This window comes from Micromys minutus (genome assembly GCF_963924665.1).
Source record: "Micromys minutus genome assembly, chromosome: 1".
NCBI lineage: Eukaryota > Metazoa > Chordata > Mammalia > Rodentia > Muridae > Micromys > Micromys minutus.
In genome coordinates this window covers 53,317,784-53,335,613 of record NC_137969.1, presented here as the reverse complement: position 1 = coordinate 53,335,613, position 17,830 = coordinate 53,317,784, and positions in this window count along the sequence as shown.

Genomic DNA, 17,830 nt, shown 5'->3' with positions numbered 1-17,830 from the left:
ACCAACCTCAACAGGAAGGCTCCAACTGCAAGTTGCCTACAAAAGCACACGTGGGCTCTGCGCACATCACCTACTACCCTGCAATAGCTTAGATCTGGAGTCCAGCCCATGTCAAAGGCTGGCCCACAGTTGCTGCCATTGGCTGATGGAAGAAATGTCAGGAGTTGCAGCCTTATAGAAAGAAATTAAAGTTGTTGGAAATGTCTCCTTGAAAGAGATATTGGGACCCTGGTCCCTTTCCTTCTCTCTCTAAAACTACCTTGAAAACTCTCCTTCTACCACAGGCTCCTGCCATTAGGTAGGAGTCACCCTAGCCTGAAGCAAAAAGGAAGCAACCATGGACTAGTCCAGTGCACCTGCCACCAGGAGCCAAAATTACCCCCCCCCCAAGTATCACGCCACACCGATACATACTAAAGACATGGCAAAGCTAAAATCATCCCTTAAAAGCAAGTGGCCACGGCATCCTCTCGTGGTTTGCTGAGGTCACATTTCACTGGGGAACAGCTGCCCATGAGGAAAGAAACTTGGCTAAGTAAGGGCACTGACACCTTGGTATCATTTGCTACACAGTGTTATTTAGCTCATCCTGACTCATATATAATGAATGAGGTTCGCCAGCTCTGAAAGGAAACCCGGTCCAAAGGCAAATGCTGGAAATGGTCTGTGTGTTCAGCTAAAGATGAATTGCTCAAGAGCAAACACCTTCCACATCACAGAACATTCTGTGCTAACCAAAGAAGTGTTGTCAAACACACACACACACACACACACACACACACACACACACACTTGGTAGCTTGTAGAAACATCGACACTATGTTAGGTGAACAACCCAATGAAAACTTTGCCAGACCTGATTTCAATTTCTGTAAAGTCCATATTGCAAAGAAAGAATTGGGAGAAGATGTTAAGATTTTTAACCAATGAATAGATCTAAGTACTGGGTTTTACTTCTTCTTTGAAGATTTCTATATTTTTCTAATTATTATTTTTCTTACAACTTTATTTTTTAAAAAACAGAAATACATGTACAGATTATTAAAAGCATTTTAGCATAAATATATATGAATATTTTTTCAGTACTTGACTTTTTTAAAGGTTTGATAGTATGCATTGAAATTTTACTATTTACAAAGATCATAAAGTATATGTAAAAGAAAACGTCACATGGAAATAGTCAAAGTTTTCTTGGTGTGTAAAGATTAAACATAATGATTTTTAACTACCAAAAATTGCCACAAGGCTATCTTCTTAGCTCTTGAGTTATTAATGATTTAAGGTCTAGGTGTACTTTACTCTGAGACAGTGCTATACACTTATATATGAGGCTTCCACTTTTTGGCCTTTCCTTGTTATTTATTTATTTATTTATTTTGAACTTCACATAGTCTGTGAGTTGTTTCTGGGGCTAGTATCCAATTATCAGTGACTGCATATTGTGTCTATTCTTTTATGACTGGGTTATCTCCCTCAGGATGATATTCTCTAGATGCATCCATTTTCCTGGAAATTTCGTTGTCATTGTTTCTGATAGCTGAGTAGTACTCCATTGTGTAAATATACCACAATTTATGTATCCATTCATCTACTGAAGGACATCTGGGTTTTTTCCAGCTTCTGGCTATTATAAATAAGGCTGCTATGAACATGGTAGAGCATGTGTCCTTATTGTATTCAAATTATTTTTAATATATAGGTTGAAATCAGGAAATTGTTCTTAGAAAAAAATGTGTTTATATAGTGGGCTTGGAAATTTCAATAATTCCAGGGTGTGTTCTGTGGTAAAGAAAGTCTTGGCTCAATCATCTATACCTACCAGATGCAGCCCAGGACAAAGACCACTAGTGTTCTGTGTAATGGCTCTTTGGAGATGTACCATTGACTAAATAAGATTATTATCATGTTATGTAGAACCTTGGTGTTATTTCTACAAGTCTTTGATAGTATAAAGCTATGCTCAAGTTACCTCATTGAAACTCCTGAGGAGTAAGAGCCTCAAGAATTACATGAGCAAGATACCAAGGCAAAGCTGGGGACTCAGTATTGTGGCACTCTTTAAACATGTAGAAAGCCCAGAGTCACATCCTTGACACTGAAAATACAGAAAGAAGGGGACACACACACACACACACACACACACATACACACACACACACACTGGATGTTGTGAAAGCAAATGCAGAACTCTTCTCCCCTACTTCTTTTCCCCAATTCATCCTTCAGCTCGACCTCTTTTATCTACTGGTTCTGATCATCCTTCTACATCACTCTAGACCCTCACCTCCCCTCCCCCTCCCCCACCCTCTTCCTAAACTCTACCCTCTCACTGGACAGTATGTTCTCATAATGTTTTTAAATATATGTAGACTGAAGATCACTCCTAAGATTGATAGGTTTGGGGGGGGGTTGGTTTTTTGAGGTTTTTTGTTTTGTTTTGTTTACTTTAATCCTTGGTCAAACCTGGTTGGCATCACTGAGCACAGAACCTTCCAACCTCTAGAAAGAAAAGATAAATATTAACTAGGAATTAAGTAAGGATCAAGGGTTGTCCTTAGGAAATAGGCTCTAGGTGTGATATTACTTTCTTTTCTCGTTTCTGCAATAAAATCTCTGGCAAAACAACTTAAGGGAGACAAGGATCACTTTCACTAACAGTTCTCCCAGTGGTGACCGGAGGAAGGGCGAGACACTGGGCAGAAAAGGCATCACAGCAGGAGCAGAAGATCATCGGGTCACCATGCACCCATCATCAGAAAGCAGAGAGGAAACAAGAAGTGGGGCTGAGCTCTAAAGCCTCAAGGCTCAGCCCAGCCTCCCATGGTGGCTCCATCTCAAGATTCCACATCATGGCAAACAGCACCATCCTCTGGAGACAAAGTGCTCAAACATGTGAGCCTGTGGGGATAGTCTACATGCAAACGTAACCCTTCATTCTTGTGGATGTGAAGCATACAAACAGAACAGAAAACCTTTCTTTTCAGACAAAGTCTCCCTATATAGCCCAGGTTGCCCAACTCTTGATGCTCCAAGTTGGGATAACATTAGTGTGCTCATCTCTACACGAGAACAAAAATCTCAAGTGCCGAAACCAACTGAAAAACTCTTACGTCAAAACTCCAGTTCCTTCAGCACCCAATCTCCCAGAAACCCCCGAGAACCACTCTCGTCTGTGTATGATGTCATAGACACTTAAACTACAGGCATTGGTCTTCACAGAGGTATACATCCTGAAAGGTATCAGGTACCTCCAAATAAAAACACGTCTGGAAAATCCTAAGTCATCCTGTGCCTACATGGCATGATAGCACTTTGGCAGAGATCTGTGATTCAGGTTCCCTGGGGACTTTTCAGAAGCCAAAGCTAAAAGCTGAGATATCTTTCGAAGAACATAACAAACAGCAGACCTGACCTGTGTGCCTTAAAACCTCCAACTGATACCCCAGACCACAGTGCCTCTCAGACAGCTGTGTCCACACCCTCCGCTGTCTCCACATCCTTCTTATAATCACCTTTTCCTTTCTGAAGCTTTGTTAATAGTCTTGAAAAATCCCTTCTTCTAATCACATTATTATTATATAAGCCAGGACTAAAATGTGGCAAGTTGAGTGGTTGAAAATGCTTCAGGCAAGCTGACTGTTCTTGCACGCCTCTCCTGGGGTTGAGGTTGAAGTGTGGTGACTGACCATGGGCATCCCTGACTGCTGTCTGGTCATTCTGGTGCCCACACTGTAGTCCCTCACCATGACTTCTGCAGATATTCCCTCGGGAATGAAGGAAGTTGCACCATGAAGGCTAAAGTCACTGACAACGCCGGTAGCCAGAGAATCTGAGACAGAAACTAAACCTTGGAAGATGAATGTCTTTTGGAGGAGTGGATAAACCTACACATCATCAAAGGATGAGACTTGGTATTTCTGGTGACCAAGGCACTGGAAACATCCTGTTGTGCTCCTATGAGGTTCAGCTTCTCAAGGTTTCTCTAAGACTTCCTGGGTAACCCCAGACTCTCCAGCTGACAATGGTGCTGTGTCACTTTTCCTGGAGAGACCTCTTTTTCCAATATGGACAGTGATAGACTAACCCAGCCTGGTAAAACAGTGGGTTTACTGGAGTTACTTACAGCAGTTGCATCTCCAGGATACCCCTCCACCATCAGGATATCCCCCACCATCAGGACACCCCCCCACCATCAGGACACCCCATCACCATCAGGATACCCCACCACCATCAGGACACCTCCCACACACACTGTCACACTTGACTCACAGCAGCTGTATCACTCAACAGTCTCACTCCATAGTCTTAAGGAGGAGAAGAGCCACATGAGGACCCTATGAAGACCTCATGAGTCTGGTGAGCCTCCTGGCCTTCCCTTTCCCTCCAAGCAGCAATGTCATTAGACCCCCTGATTCACTGAGGGTCTTCTCAGGGTGAAGATGGTTAGTCTGCCTCTAGAGATCAATGGTCACACAAGTCACAGAGGAAACACCACACTTCCTTGTAAGCCACTGACAATGAACTTGTATTTTCAAGAACCATCTTGGGCCACCTATAACCAAACCAGCAGAGCCTCCCTGGTTTTTCTTGCTATGTAATGTAAAAGTTTTGCCCTTCCCAATGCAGAGCTCTCTTGGGGCCCCATTTGCATCCCCCCACCACTGTGAATGACGCACAGAATATGTCCTGCTTAGCTTCCTGCTTATCCCTGCCACAGCTCACTGCTTAGCAACTCTACCCCTTACAAACAACACAAAGGGAATCATAAGAGTTTAAACCCAACGTTGCATTCTGATGGGGAGTTACGATGGTCACACTTTCTATTTTCCCAGGTTTCTCTAAGGGGCTTATGTGATCTTGAGGAATCATATCTCCTAAAGGAAAGCCAGTCAGGCCTTTCTTGGTCCAACATGATTTTAACCAATTCTTTAGAGAGATTTCTAAGAATGTTTTTTTTTTTTTTTTTTTTTTTTTAATCTGCTGTTTTCCAAGAAAACACTCAAGTCTTGAGTCTTCTGGGGTTCTTGTTGCTTTAAACTTTTTCTTTAAAAAAAAAAAAGTGTTTCCCTAGCAGACGTGCATGTGGCTTAGAAATGACCAAGGACTGGAAAGCTTTCGTTTTCTCCTCAAAATTTCTACATAAACTGCATCTGGTCCTACCAAAGTGAGACTCCCTCATCCTGGGTCTTTATAATGGGGGTAGGGAGAGAGGGGGAAAGAGGGGTAATTTTTTCCCAATATGTTTGTCATTATTATAGGTTATATATACAGAAGGAAAGTTAATTAAGCTTTTTTTTTTCTAAAAATCCATCACACATCAATGGCTGCATTTTAATGAGTACAAAAAGTTGAGGTGTTTACTACCAATTAAAGTGGTTTTTAAATAAGCATTAATTAACACAGAAATTCAGAAGAAAGTTATACCTTGTCAAAGAAAGGCCAGTGCAGGCTATGCCCACTTCTGCTCCCTTCCACATTCAGATGGTAATTACCACCAACCCTATATTTTCCATAATAATGAGGAGATGCTGTCCTGTCCATCAAACAACAACACACACAAAAGTGGTGGAATTAGAAATTCTCAACCTGAGTAAACTTTTCAAATGTTCTCCTTCTGGATTCCCCCCCTCATCTGTGTCAGAGTTACTCAAAGAAGAGGTTAGCCTAGTTCCAAGGGTGAGCTTCTTTTTTTTATTATTATTCTCTGTTTGTAGGGAACATGGCAGGGGAGCCCTCATTGGTCAGGGGGGAGTTGCTTAAGTCTACACCAGCAAATCATAACGAGACCCCCAGTCCCCTTGCAGAGGCTTCAAGCTTCCCTTTGTTTCTGTTTAACTCTATGCTTGGAATGGGCTGTCGCTACCAGGATGCTAAGGGCGTTGTATTGGTTACTTTCCTCTTTGCTATGACAGACTAACTGAAACAATTTTAGGGAAGGTTTATTAGGGCTCACAGTTCAAGGGTCCAGCCCGTCACAGTGGGAGGCACATGGTGGCTAGGGTGCAGTCAGGAAGCAGAGAGAGATGGTGCTGGTGAGCAGCTCACCTTTTCTTTTGTTCAGTCCAGGATCCTGGGCCATGGAATCTCAACAGCCACCTTCATGGTGCGTCTTCCCATCTCAAACAAACCAACCTAGACAAGCCCTCATGGGCATGCCCAGAGGTGTGTTCCCTAAGTGGTTCTAGATCCCGATAAGTTGACAGGTGACAGACACTAAGCATCAGAGAATGAAAAATATCACATCTTTCAAACCAGGTCGCTGATGGTCTGATGTGTAGTCTACCTTAGAAGGTGGTGGGGACTGTGAAGATGCCATGGGTGGCGGGGCAGACAGGAGCCTCTGTAGCATTTCAGACAAGCTCCACTTTGACCTCCACCTCCTCAGGCAGAGGTTGGGGTCTTAATGCTGACCTTTTTCTAACCAAGTTCACAGGAAATTGAAAGACACATCAGCATCATGGTTTCTAAGGAAATAATAAAGAACCTTCTCCTTGTGGTCAGATCACTCTGACCCATAGGACACCAAATTTCTGTTAAATGGGACAATGGAGGTCAAGAGATCAACATATATTATATTCCAGTATGATATGTTACCTCTATTCTAATATAAAATGCCAACAGAATAGAGGGTTCTCAACACTAAAGTATTATCCATGTGACCTAAAATGTATATGTTAATTAGCTAGATTTTTGTTGCTCTACAGTGTATGGACACTTCAGAACAGCTCACTGCACACAGTAAATTCACTCAATTTCATCTGCCAATCAAGAGTTTCAAATGTGAGTCACTAAGCAGCTCGACACAGAAGAGCCCAGTTCGGTGGTAAGTACCAACCCCAGTACTTAGGAGTCAAGGTAGGAGGAGCATATTTGAGGCCAATCTTAGTCACCTAGTGAATTGTAGCCAGCCAAGGCTATGTACGAAGCCAGCCCCCTCCTCCCTAAACTAACAAGTAACTACATTTGTTATATCTACAAACAAGGTTTATGGGTATTTGGGTAGTATCTATAGATTACTTTGGTCTCTCTGGGTGTTTGGGTAGTATCAATATATTATTTTGGTCTCTTTGGGTGGTATCAATAAGGTTACTTTGGTCTCTTTGGGCCCTGTATCAGTGTAGATTCCTCTGGAACATAGCTGCCTAATGCAAAGGGTTGGTCACTGGACGGGAGGGCACCTCCTACTGTGGGAATTTAACTGTTCAAGTTTTTAGCAAGCAAGAAACTCTTTAGAGTCAAAGTTTTCAATCACAACTGAACACTAAATGAGAAAAAGCCGACTCCAGCGATTTACACAAGAAATACTTAAATAATCAAGTCAATGTAGGGTTAATTTCTTGAGGAAACGATCAGCATTTCCCAGAGAGGAGAGGTTTCCCCCTAAGTTATGAAGTAAAAACTATCCAGGAGGCTTCCAGACATCTCAGAAGGGTGTACATGGAAGGCAGAGGGAATCTACTCTTCTCAGTCTGAGGATTTGAACTTCAGTATGCATGAATAATGAAGGAGTTGGGTGGACTAGATGTGGTAGCTCATGCCTGTAACTCTAACACTTGATAGGCTGAGGCAGGAGGATTGGAAGTTCCAAGCCAGCCTAGGCAACATAGCCAGACCTGTCTCAAACCAAACGAAGACAGCTATGAATGAAGGTATGATTTAGTTATTAGAGTACATTTATGATCCTGGCAACCTTGTGGTAATTTCCAAAGCCCTACTCACAGCAGTCATGGACAGTCTCCTTGGAAAGGGGTGGGCTAAAGAATTTGTTTTGGGCCCAGCAGACAACTCATGGGGTAAAGGTATTTGCCTCTAAGCCTGGAAACATGACCCTGAGGTTTATGATAGACATGAAATGCACACAGAATGTCCACAGAATGAAAAAGAAGTGTGCAGTTGGAGCATGCACTACCAATACATATGAACATGTACACACATGCACACACACACACACATGTAAGCACCCCAAAAGTTCCCAGCATTGGATTCAGACACTAAGTAACCAGAGCCTCCAGGATCCCCAATGAAAGCCAGTGGCCTGCTTGCCTCTCAGAGTTTCAGACACCACTTTGCAGTCAAGAGGACCAGCTTGCAAAGAACACAACACAGGAACAGGTTGAACTCTGCTGTGTGTCTGCAGTCCACAGCATCAACATGGGGAATCTCAGGGCAAGGAGTCTGGGTGCTTCAGCATGCCCTTTGTGAAGATAAGCCTGAAGCACTGGTAGCATTAAGTGGCACTAAGATGTTTGAGAGGGATGAGACTAGTGTCCAGGAAGGCACTGTCACAGGGTAATTGTTAACACTGCAGAAAGGGGGGTTGATTGAGGGGCATATGTAAAAACTTTTGGGGTGTTTACACATGTGTGTGCACATATGTGTACAGACCTGCACATGCATGTATTTGTGTTCATGCATGTGTGTGTGTATTAATGTGTGAATATGTTGGTGGGTGTGTGTGCCTTTGTAGTCTGTGCACCTTGAGTGTTTGTGTATGTGCATCTGTGTGTATATATGTGAGCCTAGTGTATTCCTGTGTGTATACACATATGTATTTGTATGTATCTGCTGCATGTGAGCCTGTTTGTCTCTATGTGTGAATGTGTGTGCAATTATATGCATGTATGTGCATGTGTATATGTGCATGAATGTGCATATGTATGTCTATGTATATAAAGTAGGTACTGGCTACCTTGTCCCTTTCCCATTTCTACAGGACTATCTTTTTTATTGGAGTATCTGCAACTGAGAAAAAGCCAGCCTCTCCTCAAGGCATTTTCTGCTATTGGCCAGTGAATAGAAAAACCTGTAGTGTCTGTGAAGTGAAAGACATCTCTTTGATGATGTTCTTGTCCAGTGCAAACCCACATGGTTTTATGAAACGGCTTTAGGTCTCCACGTTGGTCGAAGCCTGTTATTAAGAATAGGGATGATTTTTCCAACATGATTTTGTTCTTTGAAGAATTTTACTTCAGTGCATTGTGTGATCTGGCAGAATCTAGGCAGTGCTGTGGTACCTAATATTTCTCTCGTTCATTGCAGCACACAGCATCCCTGAGGTAGAATTAAGTACTTCCTGAGATGTTACACAGCATTGGGAATGGAGGGGCTGCCTGGCAGCTGAGGCAGAAAGTTCTATGGCACCGTGTGCTTCTGTGGCTGGCACAGTTTGGGCTCTGGATTTCATCTTGGCCTCTGGAATTTGAATCACCATAACTCAGATTAGGGGGTGGGGGATAGATCAATGGTAGTAAAGGTTCAAATCAGAATGCAAGTTTACTAGTTTTTGATGGGAATCATGGGTGGTGAAGCCCCAGAGGGGTACCCCTGCTAGCTGGATCCCCTCTCTACCCAGCAAGAAGCTGTGAAACAGAGGGAGGTGGCTGATCCTAATCATCTCTGACATTCTCATCAGACTTTGGTCCACCCATCTCCGCTCCAGGGAAATGCCTGCCAGCTGGACCAAAACACCGTGTCAGCTCTGTCGTGTGACACACACACCTACAGATGCTTGCTTGCTCACTCGCTCATGTTCCCTGCAAGTAGGCTGCAAGAGAGTGTTCCCTGCAAGAGAGTGCTAGTAGGCTGCGTATGCCACTCACGGGTAGAGTACTTGCCTAGGGTGTATGAGCCTCTAGGCTCAATTTCTAGTACAAAGGAGGAGGAGGTGGGAAGAGAGGGAGTTTTAAACATGGAGTAAAAAGTAACCTGATGTAGAATACTTAACTATAATTCATAAGTACCAGGTTCAATCCCAGGGACAGTGTGGGGGGGGGTTAGCAGAGAAAGATAGAAGGATGATGTGGATAAATCAGAGAAAACATAGCAAGGTTGAGGGTAGACCATATAAGACTCTGTCTTTTTCTGTTGCTGTGATAAAGTACCATGACCAAGGCCACTTACAGAAGAACATGTTTACTTGGCTTACAGTCCCAAAGGGAAAAGGCATGGTGGCATGTGAAGGAATCTGAGAGCTCACATCCTTTACCATAGGCATGAAGATGACAAGAAACGGAAGTAGTGAGAGGGTTTTCCTCTCAATGCCCATCTCTGGGATATTCCTCTAGCAAGGCCACACCTCTTAAACCTTCCCAAACAGTGCCACCAACTAGAACTAAAGGTTAAAATGTCCAGGACTATGGCGGACATTCTCATTCAATCCGCTACACTGTCTAAAGGCTTGACTCCCCCCATTCCTGATTGTTATATAAGACTGGACTGTGCTGAGCCCAGTCCATAAGTTTTACTGCTTGTGTCTGGCACTGCAGAGTCCTGTTGGGTCTAGCCTTATCAGCTGGAAACCTCTTCTGTGTTTAGAAAAATGGCAGAAACATCTTGTGAGAGTCAGAGAATCCTGAGAGAGGCTGAGTCCCTCCCCTCCCTCACTGGTGAGGACTATCCAGTATAGTCTGTCTGTATGTCTCTGTCTGTTGGGTTGTTGGTTTGTGTCTATCTTTATTCTTTATCTCTGAATACAGCATGGACCCAGGGCTGTTGCTACTCTGGGGTTTCCTGGCCCTGCTCTGGGCTCAGGCCACGATGCTTTACAAGCTCCTTACAGCTCAGCTCTCCGAGCCTCTCCACCACAGGGCCGCCCGATCATCTTCTCATGTCCTGCAACCTGGTCTGGAAGCATCTAACATTGAACCAGTTCTTTCTATCCTGCAGTTCTGAACAAACCCTTCAGCTCTCAAATGTGAGTTTTCAGACAGCAGAATTAACCTGGCAAAATGGAAGCCTAAAAAAGGCTCCAAAGCCCCATCCTTAAATGGATTGGAGCCAAAGTAGAGATGATTTATGTATATTTTGAATTTAGAAGAATTTTGTAAAGAAAAAATTTTCTTCCACGAGTTTTTGGTTTAATTGCCTGGCAGGGAAGGAAATCCCAACACAACAGCGTGGAAGTGGGGCGTGAAGAGCAGAAAGTGAAACGGATTTATGGAGCCCATAAATAAAAATGAAACTCATTCCATTGTCCAAATTAAGTGGAAAGGCATAATCTACCCCGGTTCCGATAAACCACAGAATGGGGCACACGCAAGGGAGAGTTCTCTCCATTTTAATAAAGACAAAGGGTGTAACATAACTGAGGGATTAAAAAAAAAAAAAAAGAACATTTCACTTTGCTAGAGATGACCAAGGAGGCATGTTCAGTACACTTATTCCTCAGGGAAAAGGCCAACTGCGTATTCAGACTGGGCTCCAGTGAGTGTGCACGGAGGTGTCTGTGCATGTAGTCTGGACGGCAGGGTGTTCATGTCTGCTCCGTGGTGGGGTGCATCTCTCATGGGTGCAGAGATTTTTCTCTGCTGCTGTCAGCCTAGACAAGACCATAGGTTTTGTTAGATTTTGAGAGATTTGGGTTGGTCCATTCTCAGCCTCCTGCTAGGCCTTGTGACAGGGCAAATGTCGAGTCAGTTGGTTAGAATTAAGGAACGTCACTAGGCACAGATAGGAAGTAGCTGCTGGGTTTGCCAGGGGAGCAAGCCCATTGGCCTTTCACATCTAAACATCTGGGCATGGATCTATGTCCCACTCGGCTGCTAGACATTGGGACAGATGAGTCCTGGGCTACCTTCGCACCCACTAATCCCACAATAGATGTCCAAGCTTTTACTTTCTCTGCTGATTGGAAGACTTGGGATTTTCATCTGTATATTTAAGTATAAAACAAAACTTTAAGCTGAGTGTAGATAGCACACACCTTTAATCCCACCACTCAGGAGGCAGAGGCAGGCAGGTCTCTGAATTTGAATCCACCCTGATCTATGGAGTGAGTTCTAGGACACCCAGAGAAACCCTATTTTATAAAAACAAAGCAACAAACCCATAAATTTAAACTGAAATAAAAAAGCAATACAAGGGAGGCTAGCATGTGGCTCAGTGGGTAAAGGTTTGCTACCCAGCCAAACGACATGAAATCAACCCCTGGGATTCACATGATCTCAATATGTGTCATGACATATATACACATAAATTATAAGTAGATGGATAAATAGGTGATAGACAGGCAGATAGATAGATGATAGACAGATGGGTGGGTAGATAGATACAATAGATGACAGATAAGATATTTGGGAAGATATAGATTAAGGAGGATGAGAAGTTCAAGGTTATCCTCAGCTATACTGCAAGCCCAAGCTGCATTAGACCCTAGCTTTAAAAAAAAAAGACAGATAAATAACAAAGATAACAACACATCGAAAATTTATTTAGAGACTGGCCATTCAAATTAAGTGCTGTCAAGTCTTAACCAGTTCTCTCCAACTCAGACTCTCCTTTCTCCCACACTGAGAGTCCTGGTCCCTGAAGCAGAAGGAATGGATAATCTGAACTTCCTGTATTAACATCACTCTTTCATCCCACACATCCTGGTCTGTTCCTCCTATTCTATAATGGGTAATTTACACAGAGGAAACACTGCTTCCAATTCAGTGGCTGGACTCGTGCCTGAAGGCTTGCTCTCTGCTTCCTTGTGTGGTGGGAAAGAGGTACCTCTCTAATAAAGACGGCAATCCTCCATGGTTTGTTCACATCCCCAAGAGTGAACTATCTCACAGGACACGAAGTGAGGACATGGAAATCTTGCATCCATGTTTGGAGTGCTGATGTCCCCACACCTCTCCTTCCTCCTGTAGTCACAGATCTACAATTACTGGATTTGTGCATTCAGCTGCTGTCTTTCTCTGCTCTCCAGCCATCTATGATGTATCTCCCATTCAGTTCCTTGGGAAGAGGTCATAGGAACTATCATAAATTGTTTAGTCCTTTCAGAGTTCATGGTGAACCCTAGCCCAGCTTGTAATGGTAGAAGGTGGAGCCTTTGGAAATTAGGGTTGGATGAGGTCATATGGGTGGGGCCCTCGGGAAGGGGATTAGTGCCTTACAGGGATCACAAGAGAGCATGCTTCCTCTCTCTGATTCCCCATGTCAGGACAGAAGACAGCATCCACGCACAAGGAAGAAAGCTCTTCCCAGACTCATAATGCCCCCTGGTCTCATATTCCTAACCTCTAAGACAAGTAAAACTCAGTTTCTGATCTTCATGAGCCATCATTGTGTGGGTCCCTGTTTCAGCAGCATGACCAGGAAAAAGGCCCCTACGTTACCACACATTACCAACTGCAGGTGCCTTTTCTACTTAGGCTTTGCTGGATACAGACGATTCTTCTGGGTTTTTTTTCCTCCACCAATGATGCTATTGATAAGTGGAAAGAAGAACTGGGGCTCACCTGTGTGGAACACCTGCTCCTTTTCCTCCAGCGGCTCAGAGCATCCCTCATCTTTTCCTTGAGGTCACACTGTTGGCAGTCCCAGTGTGCAACACACTCCATCCATGGGGAATTTTATGACTTAGTTTCATAAGTGTTTTCTTGGATCTGCCTGGGTCAGCTCAGCCGCCCTCCATTCTTGTTTTGATCTAATAACAGTATTGTCGTCTCTGATCAGCTTGGTATTTGGTGCTTTCTCCTCAGTCCGTATTTTATTATTGTCATTGTTAATACCATCACCATCTATTGCTGTTACTATGAAGATTCTGTTTGTTTCTTATTTTTATCCACTCTTTTGGTCATCCATTTTTATGTCTCAAAAATTTTTTTATTCCCAATTCTTTCCTGAATCAGTTTCTCATCTCGGAGCACATGTTTCTAGAATCTGTTCCTTGTGTACTATGACATTATTCTAGCTCCATCACTTTTCTTCTCTCTGTCTCTCTGTATTTTCGTCTGTCTGTCTGTCTCTGTCTCTCTCTGTCTCTGTCTGTGTGTGTGAGAGAGAGAGAGAAAGGGGAAGAAAAGAAAGAAAGAAAGAAAGGAAGGAAGGAAGGAAGGAAGGAAGGAAGAAAGAGAAAGAAAGAAAAAAGAAAGAAAGGAAGGAAGAAAGAAAGAAAGAAAGAAAGAAAGAAAGAAAGAAAGAAAGAAAGAAAGAAAGAAAGAACTAAAGACCTACAGACCATAGAGCCCAGGCTGGTCTCAAGTTCATGATCCTCCTGCCTCAGCTACCTGGGTGTGCACAGCGCAGCACCACACTGCCATCTTCCCCTTCAAGTCCTTTCCTGAGGGCTTGTCCTCCCAATCTGTGGGGATAAATCGGTTGTTCTGGCTCCCTCTTCTGTTGTCTGGGTGAAGTGCTGAAACATGTCTGATGCCTTGCTCCAAGACTGCTTGACCCTTTCCTCTGCTTGGATCCTTTTCCTGCCTCTGCCCTGCTCAAGTCGGTTCTATTCTCTGCAGCTTTCCTTTGGCATGGGGCCTTGAAAAAAGACAGTAGCTCTGAAGGTGAAGGTCACATCCTTAAGCTCTGTGCACTTACAAGTGCTAGAATAGAACACTTTCCTTCTATGTGCAGCTGCTGGTCCCAGGCAGCCCAGAGCCTCATGGGAAGATTGGCTGAGCCGAGGGCTACAGACAGAAGCTAAGTTACTGTTCCAAGACGTCACAACCTCTTGGCTGCCAGGACTTTGTTTTTAATCATTGGCATCTAGGTGGTATGGTTAACTCACTGTGGAGAAAGTTGCCTGTGAGTGCCCCTTTGCTCTCTGGTTGCTCTAGAGGAGGGTGAAGGTGATCCTCTCTGAATTCATACTAGTCCTTGGCTCCTTCCTTCAGCTGGTCTTAGCCTTCAGCTTCACAAAGAACCCCTGTATTACAGTGTGTTGGAGGAGCTTGTGGAGGAGAACATCCACTGCACCTCCACAGTGGGGAAGCAGAGAGGTGGGAACAGAGGGAAAGCCATTCCCTTCAAAGGTGCACCCACATCAACCCCTTCATCCAACCCGCCCTGCCTCCTAGTCTCCATCGCCCTCAGCAATGCCATCAGATTATCAAGCCACTCATCAGGTCAGAGCCCCCCTCCCTTTAATCCAATCACCTCCAAGTGGCCGGATCCACCAGCTGGGGACCAAGCCTTCAACACGTGAACCTCGGAGGTACTTCAAAGCACAGCATGTTACTGAATGAGGTAGAGTCGCAACATTGTATAGTCTCTACCCTTAGTTTAGAACCAAGAATCCAGCCCCTATGTGCAGGGGCTCTAGCCCCTGGATTGAAGAGCCAGCTTCAATGTGCTTACCATGCAGATGAGAATGGATCCTCCTCTCAGGACTCTCATGTCTCAACCTGCTAAACAGATCCCTCCCCTGGCCGCAAACCATGTGAACGGCACTGCAGACTGTGGGGGCGGGGGGGGTGAGGCTGCAGAAACACCGTGGCCTGCAGCCTTGAAGGCAGAGCTACGTCTCTCATGCTGTCTCTCCCCTCCACACCCTGGACAGCAAGTGTCTGATACCTTCTGAACTGGAGGCTTCCACCTTGAAAGAAGGACTGAGAACCCTACCATGTGATCACTAATTTAAAAGGCCCCCGAGCCTCATCAATGGTGACAAGAGTTAATGTGTCCATGGTTGAGGGCTAGCCTCAAAAAAGACCCTTCACATAGAAGAAATGGCCTTCGCTTCAAACGTCAACCACCAGAAGACATGGAAGGGCTGAGTTTTTTAAAATGCATTTTTCATTATTCAGCCTTCAGCAGAAATGTCACCTTTCTAAGGCAAGCTGTTGTCATGCGCTCCCTGTGCCAAACGGGCGCCTCAGAGGAGTGGGATTTGATCTCAGCATTTTTAGTGATTTGCGTTTCTCTTTCAAGGAGCTCCATGCCTTAAGGCACCTGCAACACTCACAGCGCAAGAAGGTAAGTATAGAGGAGAAGCCAGCTCTGAAGCATAAAGCAGGAGCTCTGCTGAGCAGGCCAGGAGCGCCGTCAAAGCCAGAGCCACAGTCCCGCTGCCCGGTAATCCCGGTCCCCTCCACACAGCGCATTGTTTTCTGGTGGGCACCGTTGGTTGAAACCATATTCTCAAAGAAACTGTTTTGTCACAGGGCCCCTCCACAGGCTCGGCCACATGACAGGCCCAGAAGCAGCCAGCACAACTGCCGGCGATGCCTGCCAACAAGCCAGATGCTGCCGCACACTGGCATCTGGGTCCTGGAATAGCAAGCATGTTCTCAGTCTGGCTAGGGATTCTGACCCCAGCTTCGGAAGGAGACAAAAAAGAGGGAAGAAAGAGTGGGAGGGAGGGGAAGAAGGGAGGGCCGTCAGCTGGGGAAGGGTCCCTTGGTGATTTCCCTCCAGTGGGTTTAGAGCTAACAAAAGTCTCCTTGGGAAGACACTCCAGGAGCTGCAGTGGTGGAGAAGTAGGGATGGGAGAGCTGTCCTGGCGAATGGGAAGGGGGGGTGGCTGTTTCTAAAGGAGACAGCTGCAGCCGGCAGCTTCTCTCCCTCCTGTTCTCCAGCCATGATAGCCCACGGTAGGGCTAAGCTTTGCGGGACATGGCTGCAATTTGCAGCTGAGGGACAGAGTAGCAGTGTCCAGGGCTGGCGACCCTGTTCTCTAGGTGCCAAGGCTGACTGCTGCCAGCCAGGCCAACTGAGTGGCGAGAGCCAAATCCAGACCCCATACGGTAGGGAGCCGTACAATTAAAAAAGGTGTGGTTGGTGGGCTCTGACCTCAGATACAGGGTGTAGAGGAGAGGGAGCCTCCACTTCTGTGGGGTCCTCAGAGGAGGCTCAGTGTAGGGTGAGAAGTAAAACAGGGAAATAAAAAGCAAGCAGTTCTTTCCTAAATCGACAGATTCTACCCAGCGTCGCCTTGGTTCCATTTCCACGCCTGAACCCTAGGAGCAGCCTGTGTTCAGAAGAGTCCAGCTCCTGCAGCTGCAGAGCTGTGCACTGTCCCTCGTGTGACAGAGCATCTGTCTGGGACTGGGTACCACAGCCTTTACCCGGACTCCTGATGCTCCTCTGGCCATTGCAGGTGAAACTGTACACCGCTCCCTCCCTATGGTCTCTTAGGCAACAGTGTCATTTAGAAAGGCCAGTGTTGTTAGTACCATAGCCAAGTCAGCACAACACAGACTCGGGAAGTGACTGCTCACGTGGACATCTCTCCAGGCTGTTGCATGTGCAATTTTGTTTTCATAAGTCATGGTCTCACATGACAGAGACCGGCCTGGAACACCTCATGTTCCTGCCATAGCCTTCCTATTGCAGACACAGTTATCTGAACATTTTATAGGTGTTTTCTGAAAAGTCGAATGATCTTATAAACCTTTTAAGATCTCAGCTAATGTATTCTTAGTATTTTATAAAATGTCCTTCTGATAAAAAATTTTTAAATGGATCCTCTATATTCCCCCACTTCCACACTTACATACACAACCTCAGGGCTAGGGGAGATGTTTATGCATAAAATGCTTCCTGTTCAAGAACATGAGTTAGATCCCAGACCCATGCGAGGCCCAGCATGGTGATGGTGGCACAGGCCATAAAATTGCAGCCCTGTGAAGCAGTTGTGTAGATCTCTGTGGCTTGCTGAGCTGTCAGGCTAGCCTAAATTCCAAGTTCAGTAAGAGACCCTGTCACAAAACAGGTGGAGAAGTCTGGTGAGATGGCTCAGTGGGCAGACCACTTACAAAGCAACTCTGGCAACCTCAATTCCAGCCCAGAACCAACATAAAGGTAGAGACAGTGTGAAGCCCAGCCCACGGACTCTGTCACACGGTTCGAAAGCTGTCCTCTCCATGAGGTTCCCTTCCCAGGTGGTTCACTCCCCTCACCCTTGCTGCTTCTGACCCAGGTGGATACAACCACCCTGGCATGTTGTTTCACTCACTTCCCCTTGGCATGTTGTTGCTAAGCCTTAGACACACACACCCTAACTCTGTGGTGGGCTTTATGCATTCCGCTACTACACATTGAACTTAAGTAGTCACATCAAAGAACATACCAAACTACTCTGATCCAATAGGTATAATATACTAACCTTTTAAGACAA